The sequence below is a fragment of the Ambystoma mexicanum genome, chromosome 11 (genome assembly GCF_040938575.1).
Source record: "Ambystoma mexicanum isolate Mex_15411 chromosome 11, UKY_AmexF1_1, whole genome shotgun sequence".
In the NCBI taxonomy this organism is placed as follows: Eukaryota; Metazoa; Chordata; class Amphibia; order Caudata; family Ambystomatidae; genus Ambystoma; species Ambystoma mexicanum.
The window spans coordinates 107,406,747-107,419,218 of NC_090934.1; positions in this window are offsets into that span (position 1 = coordinate 107,406,747).

Consider the following 12,472-nt stretch of genomic DNA (forward strand, 5'->3'; position numbering starts at 1 on the left):
ACCAAACACACAAAAAGAGATTCTAGGCCATACCAATCACTGACATGTTTCCGCATGGCCCCGGTGGGGACAAAAGAAGTAATTTCTCCAGCATATCCTATTAATAATAATCCTTCTGTGTCTCCTTTATGTTTAAGTAAGGAAGGATAAAGATACATGGGTACATATGATGTGTTGCATAGATATCACTGTCTTATTAAACCAAACAGGGACCTTATATATTGGGGGTCCATTTATTTTGTTTGTGGAAGGGTGGCGTACCCATGGTTATGTAAAGATTGGAAAGACACATGTTATTTAGGAATACTGCTACCAGGGGTTTATTTAACAACTTCCTCTGAATGTTTTAAAACCTGTCCCAGATGAGATTGAGAGGATGATACTACTGGACAGGTATTTGGATATATGGCAAAGGTGATAGTGCCCTTTCGGGGCCCCACTATAAACTCCTGAGTCATCAGGAGATTAGCCTGAGTATTAGAATGTACTATTAATGAGACAACTGACATACTGTCCAATATGACTTTGGAACAGAGAGCAATTAAGTAGTTTTCTCTACAGAATAGGATGGTGCTAGAATGGTGGAGTCATCATGTTGCCTTTATACACCAGACCCCTTCCCCACAGTGTTTCAGGCTATCAAAGGATTGCAGAACTTGAGAGCTGAAATTGAGACAGATGAAGGGAGTTGTGACATTGAGACTTGGGCTTGGAATTTGCTTACAGCTTGGGGTTGGATAATGTTTGCCACACTTGCAATATTTGCTGGTGTGACCCTATGCTGCTGCTGCTGCATACAGTGCTTACCTGCTTTAGGATCGGTGCTGTACAGTGTTGCTCCAGGGATCTAGAACACTGACAACCCAATCCCTTGACCCCGGTAAATGTAACTAATGCCCTCATTATAGAGAATATGTAGATACAGAAATTCACGGCAATTGATGTGCATGAATCTAATGACCTATAACATGAAAATGTATTAGCTCAAGCTAAAAAGAGGATTTGTGAAAATATGCATATTATCAGGTTTGCCACTCGCTACCCCAATTTTGCCTCCTTAGAGGAATCCATTTTGTCGAATGTATGCAACTAGAGAGAACGAGTGAAACTCTGATTATGGTCTACGTGCGAAGGATAGTCATGCATGCAATATCAGAAAACACTTATCTTAAACAAACTACAGCTCCAGCTGCAGAGCAACCTTTGGTAGCACAGCCAAACATGGGATGAGTTTGAATGTCTCCTCATCTGGGAATTGTCTGTAATCTTGTAAGGTCAGGTTGTTCAAGCAAAGAACTGCTAGCACATGTATGTTTCTCAGAATCTCTGTACATAGCAGGAAACCATACAATGTCTATAGGCCACTGACAGTTCTCATGAGCCAATGTGTATAAAAGAGGACATTTCTCTTTTGTACATTGCTCACTTCACTACTCTCCCTGAAATACAGGTTGTGGTTGAACGTGAGTCTACACAAGTGAAAATAAAACTTTGTATTTGCTTTACTCCATGTCTGATGGTCTAATTTGCTTTACAGATGTAAATAGGGTCTTTTAGGAGGACAACGGGAGACATTCGAGAAGTGTTTTGGCCCCATCCAGGTGGGATCAGACCAATCCTTCAATGGTAGTTCTAAAGCTTTCCGGAGGGAGGAAGGGCTTGATTATCCGCACGAGGGAAAGCTGATACCAAGCTGTGTGAGTTTTCTAAGCTATGTGTGTCTTGAAGGAGAGGTATTTGTTGATGTGGAACCCAAGGGACTTGGGGCAGGAGGTAGGCTCAGGTGTTAAGACCTCAGAGTTCATGGTTGATAGCCTGGTCTCTAAGTCTGGGTGTTTGGTGTTGTTGGTGAGGAGTAGGAATTCGATCTTGGAGGGGTTGAGCTTTAAGTATGAACTGGACATCCAAGACTGGATCAGCGAGAATCAGGTTACGAGGCTATGGATGTCCTTGATCGAGTCGATCTATAGGAATAGATGTGTGTCATCGGCATGTGCCCAGGACCCCCAACCAGCCCAAAAAGCTGGGGTTTTCCCAATAGCACTTTAAGATGGAATAGCAGCACCGTGAGATGGATGGGAATGCAGATAATACTCAAGCATCAATTCAATAATGACAACTCAACGGTTTGGCAAAGGGAGTCCGTTTAATGACAAGTACAAAAAACAGGGAGTTTCATGAATATCAGCGGATGTGTGATATTGCTTCTCGCTTCACAGCTCAAACAAACTTCATAAGAAACACAACATTTATACTAAAAACTCATCATCACTGATGTTTAATGCTTAAAAGTTGGCATGCAATTCTATTGGTTCTAGGAAGGTAACTTTAATATAGGTACTATATCTGTATATGGTAACAGAGTAAGGGGATTGGGTAAATACTGTCATGTGGGCATCTAAGCCCGTCCTTCAAAATGGCTACTGTAGACATCACTAAAATTATGACATCCCATTGGTCCTACTAACTATAGGATCCTAGATTACTTGGTCCACTATGATTGGGTTGGCACCAACCCCACTCATACTTTTCCATTTTGCCTAGCAGCATGCTGAATGGTCAGCCAGGTGCAGGGTTCACACCAGCTCCCCGGCCTTCCTCCAATTATTGTTACAATCAATCATCACTTTAGTGGTTATGTGTCAATTATTTCACTGTGGTTGGCCTCGAGACTGCATCTCTGTCTGGAGGAGTCCTGATATCTTCGCTTGGCCCACTGCCATGCGTAGGTGTGAAAATGTCACTTCTTCTCGCTCGGCTGGTCACGTGATTCAGACACTGTGAAATCACCTTCTTCTCCATGTAATTTGTGTATTTGATTTTCATTTTGCCCACCACTTGCCTTCAGTTTCTTATCTTGACATTTCTGAGCAGGATATTCTGCTCCTTGCTTCATTAACTGTAGCTACTGTTTGTCTATTTTAGCTGAGACGCCCACTTTGGCTTTTTTGGCATGATTTGTCTCTGCTAAGTTTCGTTTCTGCCTTTTATTCTTGATTTGTTAAATATGAAGCTCACCTCATGTGGCCTTTAGTAATCTTTGGTTGATTCTGCTTCTTGTGCATAGTGTAAGTATACTTATATAACATGCTTCTTTTGAGGTAGATATGTATATGTGGTGCTTGCCGCAATCTATCTTACTTCTAAGCATAGCAAGCTGCACAATTTTCTTAGCTTTCTTGCGGTTCCAAGCATATGTACATGAGTAAACTGCTCGAATATCTCATGATGCTCATGGCATAAGCTCCTTACATTTGACATTAACCTTTCACTTTAGGTTCACGATGTCCCTTATCCATGGTGTTCCGTCTCTTTACGTCATTCTTAGGTCGTCATATCTTCTATATGTGAGTCAGTCCAGGTTCTTGTGACGTCACCATTCGTCTTCCATTAAGACCTTTTTGGCTTCTTCAGGAACTGTAATCAGATGATCTTCCTTTCGTTTAATTTGTTGAGATGGTTTTCTCAATGGGTACCTTACTGTCCATGTTTTCTTTGGTGTTGGTACTTCAATAGGTGCTGTTCTTACTGTGGCTCTCTGCTGGTTTATTTGCTCATCATACATCACATACTTTGGCGTGAATGTTCCTGATACTTCAAAATGGATGGTTGGAGTGCGGGTCGTGCTTGGGATCTCCTCTACAGGTGTTTTGGTAGATGTTGATGTTGTTTGTGGCAAGAAGGGCTCCCAGCGGCCCCATGCATAGATCGAAGATCACTGGGTAGAGGATGGAACCCTGCAGGACTCCACAGGTGATGTGTAGCAATGGAGAATTAGAGGAGTCCATCCGAACAAACTGCTGGCGAAAGGCATGATAGGACTTTAACCAGTTTAGGACCCGGTTGCTGATCCCAATGCACCGATGTAGTGTGTCCCTTAAGCTCCTTGTGTTGTCCTTGTGTTGTACTGTGTTAAAAGCGGCTGAGAGGTCGAGTAGAACCAGGAGGTAGAGGTGGCCATCATCAAGGATGTTGAGGGAATTGTTGACCACCTGCATGGTTCCTGTCTCTGTGCTGCATCTGGGTCTGAACCGTGTTTGGTAGGTATGGATGAAATTGTTGCTGTCGATGTGTTGCTGCAGTTGGTTGGCTATCGCTTTCTCAATGATCTTACCTAGAAAGTGAAGATGGGTGGTGGGGCCCACTGCCACCAACCTGTAACATATTGATGCTGAGATGGTAGTATTTTTCTAGCCAGATGTCTTCCCATGACTCCCCCCGAACAAATCTTCAGCATGGATGACTACCTCATCAGCGAGGATCTGGAGCTCAGCCTTGCATAATGTATGCTTGCACATCCTCATTTCTAAAAAAATTGATTTTCCTTTGTCCTGGGAGGTTTTTGCCTCCAATTCTGTCTTCGCTGGTATACAGGGAATGGAGAACTCAGAATGGATGTACTCTGCAAGATCTCACATTTCCCATGTGAGGCTATTTCCGCCTGGTAGCAGCAATTCTGCCGAAAATGTGCAGATTTATTGTTCAAAGTTGATTTTCAGCATTTCCGCCAGACTTGTAATGAGGCCCATTTGAAAGTTCACAACATCACTTATGTCATTAACTGTGCATCGCAATAACAGCAGCAACACAAGTCACAGACATAAGTCTGAGTGACCATGACTGGAGGTCCCCCTTCCACACCGTTCAAGCAATCGGAGGTTTGTCATATACGCTACAGCTGTCTTGTATAGCCTACCTTTTCATGTTGGCAGCCTCTTAGTGAAAGATTCTGGACAAAAAGGGGGCGGGAGGCAAAGCTTAGTATGAGAGGCAGGTCCAAAGCCTAATGTGTTGAAGGTCCCGCACCAAATATGTCCTTCTCCTGTGTATTAGTAGGTTTCTTGGTGGTTTCTGCAGGTGACCTTGGGTAGCTTTATACCCAGTGGAGAGAACCCAAGAATACTGCGTGAGCCCCTGGTCTATCGGGTGAAGTGTGTGTGTCTTAGCTGGTGGTCGTGTAGTAGAAGCTTGCAGACAGAGCACTCCACAGCTCCACTGGGTTTAGTAGGTTATGGAGCATGCTAGTATATGGGGATCAGCATATGTAGTGAGAGCTGAGAAGATGAAAGGATGAGAAGGTTAGTTGGGCAGCGGTTCTGAACTATGCTGTGTGCTGAAGTGGTGGTATCTCTTCCTGTGGGGGAAAAAATACCACAAAACTCACCTCCTTTTGAACCAGGATTCAAAGAGCATTAGACTGTACAACAAATGAATCCTGTGGTGAGAATTAAAGTTGTGAGACATCTTTGCTTTTTGAGCAGCAGCCTTTTACACTCACACGGAGCCACGTGACAGGAACAATGTATGCACCCAACATCTTGGAATGGGAGATTAAATTAGGGTCATACCTGTAACCTCATTATAAACCTTCCAGTCCGAAATAAGGGTGCTGGTAGCAACAAACCGGCACCCTTTCCAGACCACCAGACTACTAGTATGCTTGAAGGGGTCGGACCTGCCGGGGATGCCGGCCCCTCGCAGGCATGTTTGTCACAGAAGCACCGGCACCATTCGCAACGGGGCCGGTGCTTCCGTGTCCCCATTCCCGGGATGGGGACTTACATTTTCCACCGCCTGATATCCCGGGCTGCCAGAACTTCCCGGTGGCACCGGGATATCAGGCGGCAGAGCAGTGTTATGATTTCTCCGGCAACCCACCGGTAGCACCGGCGCGTTACCACCAAACTCGTAATGAGGCCCAAAAAAGGTTACAAAAGTGCAAACATCTTGGAATGGGGTCTTACACAGGCTACAATACAGCAGCCACACACTTAGGCTGCTACACCCTGATCAGAAACACTTCAGTAAACGCTGTTCCCCAATTCCACAGAGCACAATAGCCATCCCACACCCCCCGAATTTAAATACTGCAACAGATGGATGTTGGGACACCCCCAATGCGGCAGGCTACAACGCTTATTGCAACACTCATCATGCATATGAGTTGTAGCAGATGTGTCAGGCTACGTGTTTCCTTTTTCAATTTGCAGAGCGAGAGAAAAAGAAAAAGCACTTTTTTTCTGACTCCATTACAGAATTCAAACACCGAAGGCGTATTACAGTTGATTTGTCTGCCCCACTCCATGCAGGGGAGTTGTAGTAGTGGGAAAGAGTGTGGCAGTGCACGCTATGCTCAGCTGTCTGGTTAGTGAAGTGGAGCTGAATGCCGACTGATACCCAGCATTGATTCACACCGCTTATACTGTCCTCGCCTTCTGCCCGCGAGCATCAGGATGTCTGTTCATGTACACGGTTGTAGATGGACACGGAGCGAGGTAGGGCACGGATTACTTTATTAACGCTCTGGCAACGCTTTTTTGGAAGCACTCGTGATGCGTTTCCCGGTCCAGGAGTGCCTGGATGGTTGTTATGGGTGACCCTCCCAATGTGCATTGCCCCTTTAAGGGGATGTGTCCCTCCCACGTGTATTGCCCCTTTAAGAGGGGCCATGACTCTGTCATGGCCCAAGCTAATAAACGGAGCTCCTGCAGGCACGTGAGACAGAGCGGCTGCAGACACCCAAAGAGGAACAACTGAGTCCGTGTCTCATTATCGATGTAGGCCGCAGGCCTACACGTGGAGGCACAGGCCTGCATGCATGCCGTGGGACCCGCATGCCAGGATGGCAGCCGATGTCCACACGGTCAGAGGCCTGGCAGGCTGTGACCCCACCTCATGGTGCTGATGTCCCATAGCACCGGGGGCCCTGCCGGATGTCCAGGGCAGGCCCCACCCCCACACATAGTGGGCCTGTGTCATGCTCACAAAGATAGCACCCAGGGGCGCCTGCCGGACGACCATAGCAGGCGACCCCCAACAATGGTGAAAGCAGACTGCGCATTCACCAAGCACTAGAGCGCTACAGTGTCGCTGGCCCAACAACAAAGTCAACTCCAAGTAAGGGCATTTAATGCCCAATGTCTGCCATTGAATTAATGTGCTATAACAGCCGTCACCACCCTTATTCGCCAGTGATGAACAACAGTCAGACGTTGAGGCCCGTTCACACTCCATCTCTACGTCATGCGTGCGCGCTGCCGCAGGGACGCACTGCGGTGATAATGTGGTGCCCATCCCCGTGGCTAATTAGCACCTAGCACTATTAAATATGAATGCCCAGTTTATCACTGACGCTCTGGAATTATCGGAGTGCACCCTGGGTGCGCCCCTCTCCCCTTTCAATATGAGCGCTGAAAGGATTCGCAGACAGACAGACCGGCGAAACCCATCGAATCCACGTGTCCTATTAAAATGACTGAGTTCGAAAGCAGAGTAACAAGGTAACACGAACATTTCGCACCTTATGTTCATGCAATGCAGACATTTAATTTGTCACTGAATTATTTAGCAGTACTGAACAATAACAATATTATTCCATGGGTTTCTAACGGCTTCACGTTCATTGCTAAATACTTAACAGCTAGATGACATGGTAGCACTTTCTGGCAACGTGCAACACATTCATTCACGGCTCATATAACAATAGTACCTGATTGCAGCCATCCCTTCACGCCCACCCCCATTTCATGCATAGCGCTAATTGACTAGCTGCAGCTTTCAACAACAATGAGAATTGCAGGGGTCAAGTCCTAAAAATTAAAGTGGGGGGACTCATCAACAAACGCAAAGGGATGGTCGCCAGAAATTAGCATATCAAAATGAAATGTGCACATTTCTTTAAATTGGCTTTGGATAACCACGCAAATTGAACAGGAAGGATGGCATTTGCCTTTCATAAAAGCAACACACACACACACAACCAAGAGAGAATATTTTATTCTAATAGTGTTTTTGAAAACTTTAAAAGGTGTGCATGTTTTAAACTCCAAGAACCGTATACATGTTTTCCCTGGGACTTGCAGTACCGAAATTGGACATTTCACCTTTAGTTGTTTGTTATTTTTTATCAGGTTATATAGTGTGGTGGTGAAGTGTCCGGGCTACAAATCTGCCGACTGCCGAGGACGGCTTTAATTCATAAATCCAAAGAGGACATTCAATGTTTTTCATTTTAGCTGCGGGGGACTGAGTCCACCCTCTGAATAAAGTGGTGGACTCCGTCTCCCCACGTGTACCCTCAACTTGAGCCCTGGAGAATTGCCAATATCACCATTGCTGTAGCCCAGTGGCCTTGAAACTTTTTTGGCCTGGGCCCCCTCTGAGCAAAGTTTGGGCAGGCCGGGCCCCCCCAAAAGTGCCAGATGGACAGTATGTATAAATCGCTATGAACTTTTTTAGCGTGCCGTCACAAAACCTGGGCTCTCCCCAGCCTACTCCCACCACTATCCCAGTGCTGCCGCCCATCCTGCTCCCACCACAGTCCCATAACACAAGCATACACACATCCGTACACATTTAAGTAAAAAATAAATCGCCATAAACGTACCTTCTGCAGGGGCCTGCGCATGGTTGCTAAAATGCCCCGCTCCAGGTTGTTCTGCCTGTATGTCCGAGGAGGCGCAGGAGCACCCCCTCGCACATACATACATGCAGTGCCCCAGCCAGCATTTCCACTGTGCTATGCAAGGCTGGCGAAGTGTTTCCCTTTGACAGTTCAGCCAGCCAAGGAGCATTCCCTCAGCTGGAAAAAGCAGCTGAGGGAGTGCTCAGTGTTTCACTGGGCTGGCTCCTCAGCTCCTCCATAATGGGTGAGGTGGCCAGTGGGTGGATGCCCCCCCCACCCATTATGGATGAACCGGCAGGCTTGTACTGGCCTATAGGGCAATAGGGCGATGACCGTACCAAAAATGAAAAAAGTTAGTGTAGGCTAGTCAAAATGGGCCACTTGGTTGGTCAATGTGGGCCAGTTTGATGAGTTACTTCATTATGCAGCTAGTAGTTTTGACCATTGTTGCTGAATAAACATTCTTTAAATATCACAATTTGTTTACATTTGAACAAAAAACAACCCCTTGGGTACTATTCAAACAGTGTGTGACCAAGGGCTTAAACGTGTTATCCATTTGCAACTGCTGACCATTGTTTCATTGGTGCTAAGACCGTTTTATGGTCCAGTCTGACCAAGTGAACTGCCCCTTCCCATTTTCTCCAATGTAAAAAAAAAAAAAGATATATATATATATATTTTTTTTACATTTCATGCTGGGCTCTGGTGCCCCCCCTGGGATGCGGCCGCACCCCCCTAAGGGGGAGCACCCCACAGTTTGAAGACCTCTGCTGTAGGCTGATAGATCCACCATTCACTTCTGGTCAGTGTTTTAAGTGGCATGTGAAATCGAGGTTGCGGAGTCGTAAAGGGGGCCGGTCCACCTTATGCCTCCCCGTTTGTTCCTTAATTATTTCACAAACCCCTGTCAGACATCCCGTGGCAGAGATCATCACCCTCTCACTCCGGTGATTATTCCTGCTCTGATTACTTACCGATAATCTTCATTACTCCTAGTCCTACTCTTCCTCATCCCATTACTTACCTCATGAGGCCACTGCCTCTGACACAGGACCTTCTTCTATTTCTTTTATTTCCTATAACTCCTCCCCTCAAGCCACGGCATCCAGTTTAACATATCCAAGCCGGAGCATGGGACCTTCCCCGCAGGGAGGGAGAGGAGGGTCGTCAGTACGATGACGAGGAAGAGTAGGACTAGGAGTATTGCGGATTACCAGTTAGTAATCAGAGCATTACCTACTCTTCCTCGTCCCAGTACTTACCTCATGAGGCATACCATAGAAGCAACGGGGAGAGGTCCCATTGAGACACAGTGCCAGAAAGGTGCAGAACAAAAACCAACACCATTAAGAACTCCAAACTCATATCCCAACAGAAAAAAAAAACAAACCCGAAGGAACCATCCCCAGAGTGGGAGACATCCAACCGATGGCGGTTGACGAAAGTTCTCTGATTTGCCCAGGTGGCCACCCCACAAATCTCCTTCAGACAAAATCCTTTAGGAACCACCCAGGAAGCAGCCAAACCCTTGGTAGAGCGACAGGCTGGCTAGAAACCACATAAGCCATGAAGACAACAACACAGATCGACTGGCAAATGGAAACCACAGAGGCCTCCCGATCAGCTGGGCCAAAAGCAACAAAGCGAATATCAGACTGCCGGAAGGAGCATTCCGAGCCAAATACACCAAATCACCACACAGCAATGGCAGGCAAAACGACTTCTTCCCACGACTGCGGATCCTGAAAACGCAGGGACAACCAGACCCAAAAAAATGCAAAACTGAGACACAACCCTAGGTAGGAACCTCGCAATCCACTGCAAAACCACAGAGTCCGGTAGAACAGACAAGAAAAGGGGGGTGACACTGCAGAGCCCCAATCTCCCCCAGCCTACGGGCAGATGTGATAGCGAGCAGGAAACAGCCATTAGAGGAAGGAGCTTGATGACAAATCAGAGAAAGGGTGCAAAAAGGTGGCCCCCAAAGGAACCTCAAGACAAAAGGGAAATCCCAAGGGGGAAGGCCCCTCTCAGTATCCAAGTACAAGGACGGGAAGAAGAGAGACCCCAAAGCCACTTCCCCACCCAAAAACCGCATGAAGTATAACAGGCCTCCGGAGAATGGCACACAAATCTCACCCAGAGGACGAACGATGGCCCTCCTACGGCACCCACAACCCCAGGGCTAAGAGGACACCCAACATGGACCCTCCAAATCCCTCCCACAGGCGCCTGTAGAAATAGGGGTCAAAGGAGGATGGACCAGGGCCAACCCTGCCTGGACATTCGGAACCCGCAACCACCACAGTAAGGAGGCCCAAAGAGCCTGGGACACCGGGATCAAGGCCACGCAAGCCTGAGAAGCCAGGAGCCAGTGGTAGAGTAGGTAAGGCATCAGAGGACGCAGAATAAGAAGAGCCCAAGGAACCAGAAAATCGTAGGATGCCATGTGCCCCTGAAGCATGACCAACAGGCGAACAGTGACACACAACCTCCTGAGAAACAACCTGCCCAGAACAGACAGCAGGCACTGGATCCTCCCTTCAGACAGAAAAACCCTCCACATCGAGGAGCAAATCCGAGCCCTGACAAGAAACCAGATACCGAGAGGACTCTGCATGAGACAAACGCCAGTACACCAGAAAAATCCCCAGTTCCACAATGCTTGGTAAACCAGCTGGAGACGAATCAGGAAAGAATGCCGGAGGGCCACCTGGACCAACCAGGCGTCCATGTAGGGAAAAAAAACAACAAATGCCCATCAGCCTAAGATGTGCCACTAAGGGAGCCACCAACACATTGAACACCCTGGGGGGCTAGCACTACCCGAACAGGAACACTCAGAACCGAAATGCTGAGATCCCACTGCAAAGTGGAAGAACTACATCTTGCAGGGGCGAAGAGACAAGTGGCAACACGCAATCTTGAGAACCAGCCAGACCCCCATGTATAACATCGGGAGAATGTACAGCAAAGGTCCCATCCTGAAGCATTACAGAGCCACGAAGGCCAAGATGAGGTGATGCCACCCTGAAGATTTGGGAAACAGAAACACCCCCATACAGCAGTATGAACCATGCAACCCAGGACAGGGGGAGACAGGAAGTTCACCTGAGAACCCCAGCGGACAGCGTCCAGAGCCCAAGAATCCGAACACCACTGGACCCATATTGGGAAAAAACAAAAAAAAACAATCAAACAGAACACTGCAAGCAAATATCCAAAAAGTTTGGAACCGTCAAAAGGAAGCTAAAAGGTCAGCCACCCGCTGTGACCCCCCTTTTCCCTGTCCCACAGATGCGCATGTCTGCAGACCGACACACCAGCACCATGTCCAAGGGCGAGCCACGCACTCCAACAAATGCCAGATCGGACAAGAGGTCAACATGCTGCAGCATATCAGCCAGCCGATGGGGCACAGACAGAGCCACCATCAACGGCCTTCTCAAACTGCCCGAAACCACTAAGCACATCCTCCACTGTGTAGGAGCTGTAGAAATTTGCCCCGAGAGCCAGACATGCACCTGCATGAACCATCTCCTGGCTGGAAACCACCCTATGGCCCATCGGGTCCCGGACAGCCGCCTCCCCGGACGACCCAGAGGAGCGACCCACCAGACTAGCAACAACATCATTGACAGTAAAGTATCAAAAAAGGAGTGGAACTGTGACACCCGAGGGGGACAGAGTAGGACGGAAAGGAGAAACGTGCAACAGAGTATTCCAGGGCCACAGTTATGCTAGTTGACAGCCAATCGAGTTGAAAACAGAGTTCAGTTCAGCCATAACAGACAACTGGTGGGAAATGGAGAAGAGTGTTTACATTTCACAAAAAAACAGGTCCGGAATGGCGAAAAAGGGTTGCAAAAAGTAGAGGCCATGGCCAAGGCCGTGGAACACCACTCCCACCGTCCCTGCCCACTGCACCCCCTTTCCTTTCAATGTCCTTCCTGGACAAGGAACATTTTGCTGACATATTCTCCCTCCTCATGCGAAGCTCAGGAGAGGAGGAAGATGAGGTAGAGGTAAAAGGGCAAGGAGCCTGAGCTGAGCAATATGCCTTCT